At 41.8% G+C, this 12,017-nt stretch overlaps 1 protein-coding gene across 4 annotated transcripts in view; it reads right to left on the bottom strand.

Moving 5' to 3' along the window:
• Positions 1 to 12,017, bottom strand: part of Bach2 (BTB domain and CNC homolog 2) — a 475,485-nt gene that overhangs the window by 281,293 nt on the left and 182,175 nt on the right. For 2 of the 4 annotated variants that reach the window (XM_045154010.1, XM_045154011.1), the window contains exon 3: positions 761 to 838. The exons of the other annotated variants lie outside the window; for them this stretch is intronic. The gene's annotated coding sequence lies outside the window, so the exon portion shown is untranslated. The remainder of the gene's footprint in view (positions 1 to 760; positions 839 to 12,017) is intronic. 4 annotated transcript variants of the gene reach the window in all.

Here is a 12,017-nt window from a genome sequence, read left to right as displayed (position 1 = left end):
ACTCTTTAGCAAGGTAAGTTCAGCTGAAGCTCAATTTATGCAAGTAACAAAAAGGTAGAACTTTCCATTGCAAGGTGGATTCTGGAGACATCTGTCTTGTATGGACTAATCTGGTTCTCTTCCTGTATATTTTCAGAAATAACTTTCATCCCAAGCAAGCACACAATGAGCCAAAATGTGCATCTCTGATGGTGCCTCTAAGGAGCTGTGACTCATAGCACTTTCCTGGGGATGCCCAGGGTTACGCATGGCCAAATACTGGCAAAACATTTTTGAGAAACCATTCTCAACTGAAAAGAAACAGTGTGACAAACTGTGCATGTACTGCAAAAAAAAAAAAAAAAAATGAACTCAGTGAAATAGTCCTCACACCCCAAAAGACAGTCTTGTGTCACTCTTGGTGTCAGACACAGTGTACCCTCCCTTTCAAGACCCATAACAGCAGCTACAAAAGGGTATACCAGGAAGGTTTAAAGTAGTGTGTGGCTAGAATCATTTTGTCTTTTTCTCTTTCACCTTTGGGGCCAGGTTGAGTGGCCATGAACTTGTTCAAAGTCCAGATGAACATAACCAATTGGCTTAAAGTGATATTGTTCTAAAATTTCTACTCAGGCTTCAGCTTGACTGCTTGGTAAACATGTCTGTAATTTCTGCACCCCAAGAGAGATCCTGAGTGAGCAATGAGTGCTAGATCATATCTTCTTCAGAGCACAGGCATGCAGTGTTGAGTAAGCCTGGTGATAGCTGAGATACCCCTTACCAAAAAGATCCTCCCTGCAGGACATCACGGTGAGGAAATCATGGCAGCAGGAGTGTGAGGTGGTTGGTCATGTTCAATCTGCAGTCAAGAGGTAGAGAGCAATGAATACTGGTGTTCAGCTCACTTTCTCCTTTTTATTCAGTCTGGAACTCCAGCCCATGGAATGGTGTTGCCTATAGTTAGGTTGTGTCATCCTATCACAATTAACCTAACTTAGAAATTTCTTCACAGATGTGCCCAGAAATTTGTCTTCATGGTAATTTTAGATTCTATCAGATTCACAAGTAAGAGTGACCAACATGGTAAAGAATCTGAAGGCTGGATCAGTGTCTAATCCTAACGTGTCAAAATCACCAGACTGGAGAGATGGCTTAGCGGTTAAGTGCTTACCCATGAAGCCCAAGGACCCTGGTTCAAGGCTCGATTCTCCAGGACTCATGTTAGCCAGATGCAAAGGGGTCGCACGCATCTGGAGTTCGTTTGCAGTGGCTGGAAGCCCTGGCATGCCCATTCTCTCTCTCTCTATCTGCCTCTTTCTCTTGCAGTCATTCTCAAATAAATAAATAAAAATGAATAAAAACATCAAATAAGTAAACAAAAATAAAAGAATAACAAATTTTTTTTAAAAAAATCACCAAATAACCCTAAAACATTTTTGAAAATGCTGAATTCTTCAATTAGGGATGGCTGAGTCAGAATTTCTAGAGGCCAGGCTTGAGAATTTGTTGTTAGGTCAGGACAAAGCAGGAGGGCGACAGAGATAAGGAAGTGGGTCATCTACATTCCTCAAGAATTTGCCCAGCCATTAACAATGCTCCAGGTGTAGATTTATCAATCCTGGCAGCTCATGTTTCTCCCCTCTCCCCAAATAAAAACTTCCATCTTTGCCTCAGAATGGTCTCTGTGGTTTTGGTCACTCCTGAGGCTTACATGTGCTGCCTAACTTGGATAGGAAGGCTTCTGATTGCCCTCTTAGGTGGCCAGGCCTCCTTTTCCCTGACTAAACCACCGAGCTGCCATTCAATCCTCTGAAGGCCTCAGACCATCTATATCTGATACAGGCTCTCATACCCACCACGATTCAGCCTTGCCCTTCTTCCCTACTCCTCCCTCCTTCTCAGTAAGTGTCCCTCTCTCTCTTGGGTTGGCCTGTCTCAGGTTTCCCCCCACCTCATGGAAGTGGTGCTGGCACACCAGGCTATACCCCTCTGCCACTAGGCCCCAACCCCAGGTCTCCAGAAAGATGTACTCTTGAAACCTTGGGTGTTGCTCTTTAGTCTACCATACCCTAAGAGGCACCTTTTAGTTCAGTTGCACCATCTCGAGACACCCCCTCTCCCTCTCTCCTCTCCCTTTCCCTCCTGAGCTCTCATCTCCCACTCCCAGCCACTTTCATCTTCCATAGCCAGCTACTTTTGAGAGGATCAAATCTGCTCCAGTTTACAGCTAGGCCTAAATTTCAGTTTCCCAGAGAGGCAGGCAAGACTTCTGGGAAAAACCGCAAACAAAGGGCATGCCCAAGGTGGTGGGCTCTGGAGACTGAGTTAGTTTCTGGAGACATGTCCAAACATAACCCAGACATGTCCCTTTTGCAACCCTTCGCACCTTCTGCCCCAACCAATCAGAAATGTACAACTGTAACTGCTGCTTGCCTAGCCAATCATTTAAAAAGATTACCTAACTCTCCTGGAATTCCCCAAGTTGTGATTAAATGGGGCCTGCATGCTCCTCTCGGGGTTGCCATTTTGTATGAATGGTTGATCCCTGCATGCTGGCTGATTCTGAAGAATAAATGCTCTTTGTTTTTACATACTATTTAAGTCTGGGGTCTTTCTTCAGTGATTCTCAGACCCTTACATTTGTGGCTCATGCTGGGTCACTGGGGACCCCCAGATTCAATAGTGGATTATTTCCAGGACAGCATTTGGTTCTCTGTCAATCAGTGAGTCAGGGTGCTCCTCTGTACTGTGTCTCTTTGGTCTGCTCTGTTGTTTCATTTTTGGTAAATGTGGCATCTGGGTGAAATCTGGAGGCCCACAGAGGTAAGGTTGTACAGCCAGTAATTGTCTTGGGGCCAGGGGGTTCCGAGGATGCTCCACACCTCCTTCTGGTGGAGCAGAAGAGCTTCAATTTGGCAGAGTACTTTCACAGGATAGGCTGCCATCTGGTGGAGCTGGGAAGCTCCCATCTGGCAGAGCCTGAGAGCACCAGTCTGACTCTGGTCTTGGTAAATGCTGATGGGTGTCCATCTGCCGTCTGTAGCGTCTTGGTTTCTTTTTCCCTTCCCAGGAAATTTGTTTTTCTGTCTGTATGTTTATGTCTTGTTTGTCCTTTCGTTCTTTCTCTGAGACACCATGGGACAAGTGGTGAGTTCCATCCCACTGGACCTAGTCCAGTCAATCTTCAAGGACTTCCAATACCTTGGGGACAATATGGGTTTAACAGTATGGCCAGGAAAACTAACCATCTTTTGCAGGAATGAATAGCCGATTTTCAATGTGGGATAGCTAGAGGGAGGCACCTTCCACCTTCCTACCATTTACCAAGTTAAAGCTTTTGCAGGTGTTCTTCACATCTGAGAAAAGAGTACAGGTGCTAGCAGCAGCCTGAAAGTCGGTTCCAGGGCCAAATGGCCAGCCCACAGCAGTCCAGACTGATATTGATGTGGCTTTTCCCTTGATTTGCTCGAACTGGGACCCTAATGACCCTACAGGTAAGGAGAAAGCTGTTCACCGAGACTCCTCCCCAAAGTCTTTTACTTTTGTGGGCTCACCCACCCTGGTTACCTGGACGTCTTTGGTGGACCGCAGTCATCCCCCAGAGCAAGAATCCAGCAACCCACAGCTGAAGCCTGAACAGGGGCCTTATGAGATAGACAGGGTAAGTGAGTGCTCTCCCAGAGAGACTAGGAGACATGGGCCCATGTAGCCTTGCCTCCATATATTTTAGGGATGGCAGGTTTCTCTTTTTCCTCTTTTATTTTTGGTTTGAGCCACTGCATGAGACCAGACATGATGAACTGGCAACTTATGTCTCTTGGCCAAGGCCGCTCTTTGGTACTGACAGAAGAACAGCCATCCTCTGCCTTGACCCTGACAACCTGTTGGGTATTGGCAAAAACCCTTTATCTATTTTTCTCTGACACACACAAAAAAAACAGTAACACACCAACCTCTTAAAATCCTGTAGGGCAGGTTGCCAGCCTCTTAAACTTGTGGACAGGCTCACGCCCAGATCTTTGGGGAATCCCCTGTGTGCTAATTAGCCCTTGGGAACATTTCTAATCTTACTCTATCATGGGTAACATTGCCTCCCGCCAAAAGAAATTTCAGATTCATGGAAGAAGAGCTCCCTGAAAGTTAGGGGAATTAAGCTCTCCCAGAGAAAGGCGACCTCCTTTTGGGAAAAAAAAAAAAATCCTCCAGACCACCCCCTGGATGATTTCTGGGTGTTCATGTGGCCCAGACATGTGAACCCGCAAAGCTTATCTGACTAGAAAATGAAAAGTTCAGGAAAGAAATTTTCCCTCACTCCCTTTAAGAGGCGATACTGCAAGCCGGCTTTGCAAGCGCTCCGAAGCAGCTCGGGTCAGAGTCAGGTGGCAGGCTCACATGTACCTGGACAATGGCACCTTGGCTCATGCAGGCACCATGTCTCTGCCCCTTCTTTTCCCAGCAGCCCCCTCCTTCAGCAGGCTCACAGCAGTCCTGGAGGGTCCCTTTTTTCCCAACTGTCCCAGAGGGCCCCTTCTTTCCTTTTCAGGTAATTGGCCAGTCTTGGCCATTATCTCCATGTATACTAGACCTGACCCCGGGTGAGTGCCCAGGAGCTTGGGGGGTGGGCGCTGATCTAAGTGTATGCAAGCCCTGCCCAGCCACCACAGCACCAGCACCAAGAAGCAGGATTAAAAAGGTCACATTTAACTAAAGCCTTTGGTGAACTTAGGTTTTATGTAAACAATGCCATACTTTATTACATGATATCATAAATATAATTAGTGAGTTTATGTTCTAGGTCAACTTCAACTTACACAGAAGACTATTAACTTATAATTTGTCAGGTATTTTAAAATAATTTTTTAAAAGATTATAATGTCCTAGTACTTAAAAGGAAGGAACAACTGACCTGACTTCTAGGCTAGCCTGCCTCAAGATAGCAACCAAATTTGCCTTAGTTACGCCTAACAAAATCAATTCCAAGTGTGTTATTGGTATTAATGACATAAAATTGTCTTTAGACTACTTGCTTGTTAGTGAGTAATAGGATTAATCAATTTGGAGTAGTTTTTCTTAATAGCCTTATAAGAAAGATGATTAATAATGGGGTGAGATGAGTTGATTAAAGGAACTGGGAAGGAATATTTCAATGTTGGGACACAGAATGCTCATTAAAAATGCCTTTTGAGGGCTGGAGAGATGGCTTAGCGGTTAAGCGCTTGCCTGTGAAGCCTAAGGACCCCGGTTCAAGGCTCGGTTCCCCAGGTCCCACGTTAGCCAGATGCACAAGGGGGCGCATGCGTCTGGAGTTCGTTTGCAGAGGCTGGAAGCCCTGGCGCGCCCATTCTCTCTCTCTCCCTCTATCTGTCCTTCTCTCTGTGTCTGTCACTCTCAAATAAATAAATAAAAATTTTAAAAAAATGCCTTTTGAGTGGTACATAGATCAAAATGTTAAAGTATGTGATTAAGATGTGCGTGTATAGGAAAGAATTTTCAGGCTAAGCCTAAATACCAAACCTCAAGTTAGAGATTTTTTTCAACTGTTTACAAAATCTTAAGGAACAAAAAACTAATTTTCAGGCTAAAATATATTATGATAGCTTGCTTAAGCTTATCAAATTTAAGTCATGGGTAAAACATAAAAGTGTTTTATGTTAATAAATTTCTATGGTACATAAAATCAGTAGCTATCAAGTTTAAGCCAAAATCATTGGTTGTCAAATAGTGTCTTTTCTTTCAAAAAAGATATATGAAGGGTTATATTAAAATTTAGCTAGCTGTTTTGGCTCAGAAAAGACCAGATTCTGCTCTATTGTATGTAAAGTAACTGTCTCATTTCTGACTTTTTAAGTCCAGTGCTTATAACAAAATTAACTCTTAAGACATATTCCCTACTTTGGGGTACAGCTTCATGCTCAAATAATGATCCTCATCTGAGAAAAATAATATTAAAGCTCTGTGGTTCTGTTTCCAGTGTTCTCTGGGTAATTGGTACCCACAAAGGTATCTGAACTAATCAAAGATGTTTTCAAACACATGTGCTACTGTCTTATTTGTCCTTTCTGATAATTTCTAGGCTAAATTAGTTTGTTTGTAAATTAATTGGTATTGTTTTCAAGACTGGTAATAGGTTCTGCCTGTACTTATCACTGTTAGATATTTCAAGTATAAGATGTGCCTACTTCATATGTCTCAGATACATGGCTTATGCTGCCACAGTACAACAAAATTGTAAATGTAGACAAAATGATTTTAGAAGCTCTTGTGCCATTCTTTAACTAAATCTATTTCAGTAATCAAATGTGCTCTATATGTACATACAACCAGGCTGGTGTAACTTACTTTCTAAGTCTGTTAATTACCTATGTAGAAGCCAAAGCCAACTGGAGTCATCGGAGCAAAAGGTGCCAATATTTTGGCCTGTGTTCCCAGGTCATGAGGCCACTGGAGATGATGGGACATTTCTACACTGGCCTCCTGGTAAGTCACCTGTCTTCCTGAGCAGGGAGGATACGGAGACCCAACCAAAACTGGTGTACAGTCTGAAACAAGAGAGTCACAATTGAGGAGCTATCAGTCCTCCTGAATTCCCAAAGAAGTGAAAACTACTTGGCCAGAGTGGCCCTGACTCACCCAGACAGACAACACCAGTAAGTATAGGGCTATTCCTGGGTCCCTAAAGTCTCTTTAGATAGCCATTAGTGATTTCTAAAATTAATCCTTAATTATATTTTGGCTATCTATATAGTCTTAAACACTCAGAGAGAAATGTAAAACCAAAGATAAAATATATCTTAAATATATGAATGTCCTATTAAATAATACAGCAAGATATTTCCAATAGGGGAAACAAACATTTAGACATCCTTTTCCCATAGTTCTAATTATATATAATATGTTATATATTATATATATAGAAAAACAACTATAGATGTAAAAAGGGTTATTTTCAAATCTAGAATATATAAATAAGTTCTGAAACCAAAAAAAATATATTTGTACAGCCTTTAATGACACCCAATGGCTCTCTATTTTCAAGGTTAAATGTTGTGTATATGTTTTTGAAAACTCTGCCAATGTCTCATCTGTTTTATAAGCCACGTCGAACACTACTGTGCCACTTAATGAATAGTTCTGGAAGAAAACTAAGACAGCTCATCCTCAGATGGTCCTGAGATAATCCAAGCCTGTCTACCTGGATCCCCTCAACCTCAAAAAGGAGCAGTTTGCTCTGTGCTGACTTCTCATTAACTCCTTAGTTTTATTTTTTCTCCCCAATGTTCTCTTCCAAGACTATCTTCCTACATGCTGGGGTCCATCAGAATAGTTCCCCTCTCTGGAAGAGACTCTCTAACTGCAACAAGTCCCCACTTCATGTCCCATTCAGCAAGAAATAGTAAATGATCTGATGTCTTCAACTCTCATCCCCTAAAAGCAGTTAAGAGTGTCTTCTCACGACAGGAAGAAGTATCGGAGATAGAATTAGGGTGACTGGAAGGTACAAAGGACAAGAACAATTTTCTTATCTCTTGCCCAGTTCCAAAGAACAGTTTTTCCATGTGTGCTCTGAGTCCCTGGCTCGGCGAAGGACAGGCTTCATCTTCTTTGATGCAGGTCAAGTTATGTCTCTCTGCCTGTTCAGCTCCAAGGTGGATCTGGGGGTTGAGTCAGTTTCTGGAGACATGTCCAAGCATACCCAGACATGTCCCTTTTGCACCCTTCGTGCCTTCTGCCCCAACCAATCAGAAATGTACAACTGTAACTGCTGCTTGCCTAGCCAATCATTTTAAAAGATTACCTTACCCGCCTGGAATTCCCCTAGTTGTGCTTATAAGGGGCTTGCGTGCTTCTCTCAGGGTCACCATTTTGTATGAATGGTTGACCCCTGAATACTGGCCGATTCTGCAGAATAAATGCTCTTTGTTTTTACATACTATTTAAGTCTGGGGTCTTTCTTCAGGGATTCTCGGACCCTTACACTTTTGCCATTGGGAGCACAGTTGCCCTCCTTGCCCACTAACAGGCTAAAAAGCCAACAGTTGCGACCTGTATGGCCTCTGCCCATGTGGGAGGTGCAGGCCCCATTCACCCTCATGGGCCAGGGGGTCATACTGGTGTTCTGTGTAAACCCAGCTTAAGCTCTGTTTTATTTTTCTCTCACCCTTGTTTCTCTCTTTCCCTGTCTCTTTAGGAATTTAAATCCTCTACAACTTTTGGACAGCGTCTTATCTTCCTCTGCAACTCTGCCTGGCCACATCCATAAGCTGGATAATGGGTCCAAATGGCCTGAAAATGATACTTTTGATTTCCAAATTCTCACTGATTTAAAACAAACTTCTGCCAATGTACAGGCAAATGGTCCACAGTACCTTACTTTTCACTCTGTATGCAAGGCCTTCTCTCTGTTCTACCTGTTTTTCTTACCAGGTCCTTCTAGCCCCTCCTCCATACTTGTCCTTACCCTCTGCTTTTGACCCTGATGCCATAGAGGACCTGACCCTAACAGCTCCTGTGGCTCCTCCAGTTCCCTCATCCTCTCCTGACACCCTGCCTAGTAATCAGGTTTGATTTTAATCTCTGGAGTTGTAAAAAACAAATAGAAATTTAAAATGGAAATGCATAATTTCTGAATAAATGAATGAATGTGTGAAAGGTTGTCTAGAGTCTATATGAAAAGTGCACTTGAAATGAATGTGTATATATGAGTATGTACACGGCTCACAGCTCTAAGGCAGCAGAATGATTTCTGTTCTGAGAAGTGCCATTTCATTGTGGGGATGGTTTTCCACTAATTCCACTGTACTACACCATAGCCAATTTTTACTGTTGAGTATTCCCCAGAAAAAGCACTAAAAGTAATTAAGACCATAGAAAAAAAATACAAGATTCTCCTACTCTGAAAGAGTTTTAAAATGGCAGGATCAGAAAGCAGCCTATAGCCCTGAATTCCTGGAATTTAGGAAAAAAGAAAACACAAAACTGGCTCTTTCTTAGTGTCCCTGCCTTGCAGAGCCAGGGAACTTCAAGCACAGGGAATCTCAGGATCCTGGCCCCAGCATGATGATGAATGAATGCCAAGTCACTATGGGGACTCCTTTTGAGAAATTTGTAACCATTTGATATTTACTTTATCTTTCTATGTTTATATGGAACTACTAACAGACAACAGCCTCGAGATTTATGTTTAAATTTAAAAGTACTCTACTAAATTTGTAAAAAGAAATTTCTAATGTTTCAATCTGCATATATATATATTTTTTGCAAAAGTGTGTTTCAGGAAAGTTATAAAAAATAAAGTTCCAAAATGTATATGTTTATTCTGAGTAAATAGCATAAGTCAAATCTTATCTACTCTTCCTTTAAGAAAGTTATTTCAAAAGGCCTGAAGGCCTTTTGAGAAAAAAAAAAAAACAAAAAAAAACCTGGTTATATTAAAAGTGTTATGGTAAGAACAATAAAAGTTTTTGTTGGTAGTGATGAGATGAACTGACTAAAGAAGATAAACTGGAGAGGAAACTTTAAATGTTGAAATTTTAATCTAAAGATATACAAAGTGTGCCTGGCTGGGATTCCTGAAGAGTGCTATGCTATGGGGCTTTTGGCTTTTGCCTTTTGGGCTTGTGGTTTTTTCTCTCTCTCTTGCTGCTTGGACCTGTGAAAGCAGGCCAGCTTCTTCTACCATGAAGGATGTCCCCTGAATCTGTAAATTTCAATAAATTCTTTCTGCCATAACTATGCCTGGTTTGGAAGTTCATCTCAGTGAACCTGAAGCTATTTGTTACAGAAGTTGGTTACTGAGGAGTAGGCTGAGATGAACCTGACCATGTAGTCTTTTGAATGGGCATGGACTTGGTGCTTGCACCTGAAGACACCTTCTGGAGTGGTAAACCAAGTATTATGGATTATTCTGATTAGAGTTTGAGAATGCTAAGTGCAGACAGTATTGAACTTCGAGCCTCGGCTTAAGAGCTTTCTAAGGGGAAGGAAAGGCTACAGAGGACTTTGTTGAAACTGGGCTACTGGCATAAGCGCTGGCTGTGTTCTGATGTCCAGGACCAGGGAGTTTGATTAAGGATAATGTGTAATGGACTGATGTGCTTGGCTAAAGATGACTGGACTGAGAGATTTAAGATTTTAAGTTGGAAAACCTCAAGAAATTAAAATTACAGGAACTGAGACTGGTTTTAAGTTACTAAAGTTGCTCTTGTCAACACTTTAGCAATTATAAGGCACATAGCTCAACTGCTTTACATTAAAACAATGGGGAGGATGTCTGAAGAAAGACTGTTAGAAATGCAAATGCTTGGAAAGAGCTGACTAGAGAAGGAACCTGCTTTTCAAAGTTGCAATTTATTTCATCCCTGAATTAAGAATATGGCTATGGGGCTGGAGAGATGGCTTAGTGGTTAAGCACTTGCCTGTGAAGCCTAAGGACCCTGGTTCAAGGCTCAACTCCCCAGGACCCATGTTAGTCAGATACACAAGGGGGTGCATGCATCTGGAATTCATTTGCAGTGGCTGGAGGCCCTGGTGCACCCATTCTCTCCCTCTATCTGCTTCTTTCTCTGTCTGTTGCTCTCAAATAAATTAAAAAAAATATTTTTTAAAAAGAATGTGGCTATGTCCTGCATACCTGATATTAGTTTTGGAAATATGAAAAATGCGTGTAGTGGTCATTAATTGTACACAGCTTTCCCATTGGCTTTCACATACCAGAACACTAGCAGGCATTCTTGCTGACTTTCCCAGGAGCATGGGTTTCCTCACAGTTTTTAAAACACTAGAGTTCTTCCAATAATTTTAACATTTGATTATCTGATACTTAAAAATGACAATTTAAGCTGGGCGTGGTGGTGCACGCCTTTAAATCCCATCACTTGGGAGGCAGAGGTAGGAGAATCGCTGTGAATTCAAGGCCACCCTGAGACTGCATAGTGAATTCCAGGTCAGCCTGGGCTAGAGTAAAACCCTACCTCAAAAAATCCAAAAAGAAAAAAAAAAAAGACAACAATTTTCCCATCATTTTTCTAAAAAATAATTAAAAAGCTGAACATTTTACTGTCATTTTATATAGCTACTGGCCATCTGCATGTCTCCTTTGTGAAGTGTCCAGAGTTTTATAACAGTTGTTTACAGTAATACCTATAGGAGAATTTGGGGAACTGCAGTTTAGAAATCCAGTTTAATCACAACAAAAAGACATGAAGGTTTAAAAAAAAAAGGAGAAAAAAATGTGCCAAAGAAAGGATAATCAAAAGATGAGTTTGTGTGGTTATTTATAGGCACTGGTTACAGCAATCCAATGATTAGACAAATTAATGCAGCTGCAAATGATCACAGCTCCAGGATCAGCCCTCACATTCTTTTCAAATGATGCCACCTGTCACTTAAGTATTTTTCTTTTGTCCCTTATGTTACATATATTTCATGATGATTCTCATTTTAAAAACATCCTCAGTTAACTCTTTGGAATCTCTTCAGACATAGGTTCCAATTCCATCTATCTTTTACAGCCAGGAATGGGGTGAACTATCCACATGTCCAGGAGACAGGAGAAACAGCAGATATGCCTCTGAAAACAATCACCCCTCTCCTACCTTAGGGAAGAGAACAGTTGTATCTTTTATACTGGGTATAAAACTTTTTGTGTGTCAAAAGCATTTGACAAAAATATTCTAGGGCTGGAGAGATGGCTTAGCGGTTAAGCGCTTGACTGTGAAGCCTAAGGACTCCGGTTCGAGGCTCGATTCCCCAGGTCCCACGTTAGCCAGATGCACAAGAGGGCGCACGCGTCTGGAGTTCGCTTGCAGTGGCTGGAAGCCCTGGCGCGCCCATTCTCTCCGTCTCTCACTCTATCTGTCTTTCGCTCTGTGTCCGTCACTCTCAAATAAATAAATAAAAAATGGACAAAAAAATTAAAAAAAAATAGATATTCTATAGGCTCAGCTTCAGAAACTTGCAGTCAGGTTTGCATTGCTGGCAGAAATCACCCAACCAATAGCAGCTTTTGGGAAAAAAAGGTTTATTTTGGTTTACAGACT

The sequence above is a fragment of the Jaculus jaculus genome, chromosome 7 (assembly GCF_020740685.1).
Source record: "Jaculus jaculus isolate mJacJac1 chromosome 7, mJacJac1.mat.Y.cur, whole genome shotgun sequence".
NCBI lineage: Eukaryota > Metazoa > Chordata > Mammalia > Rodentia > Dipodidae > Jaculus > Jaculus jaculus.
This window is presented reverse-complemented; position numbering and strand designations above follow the sequence as displayed.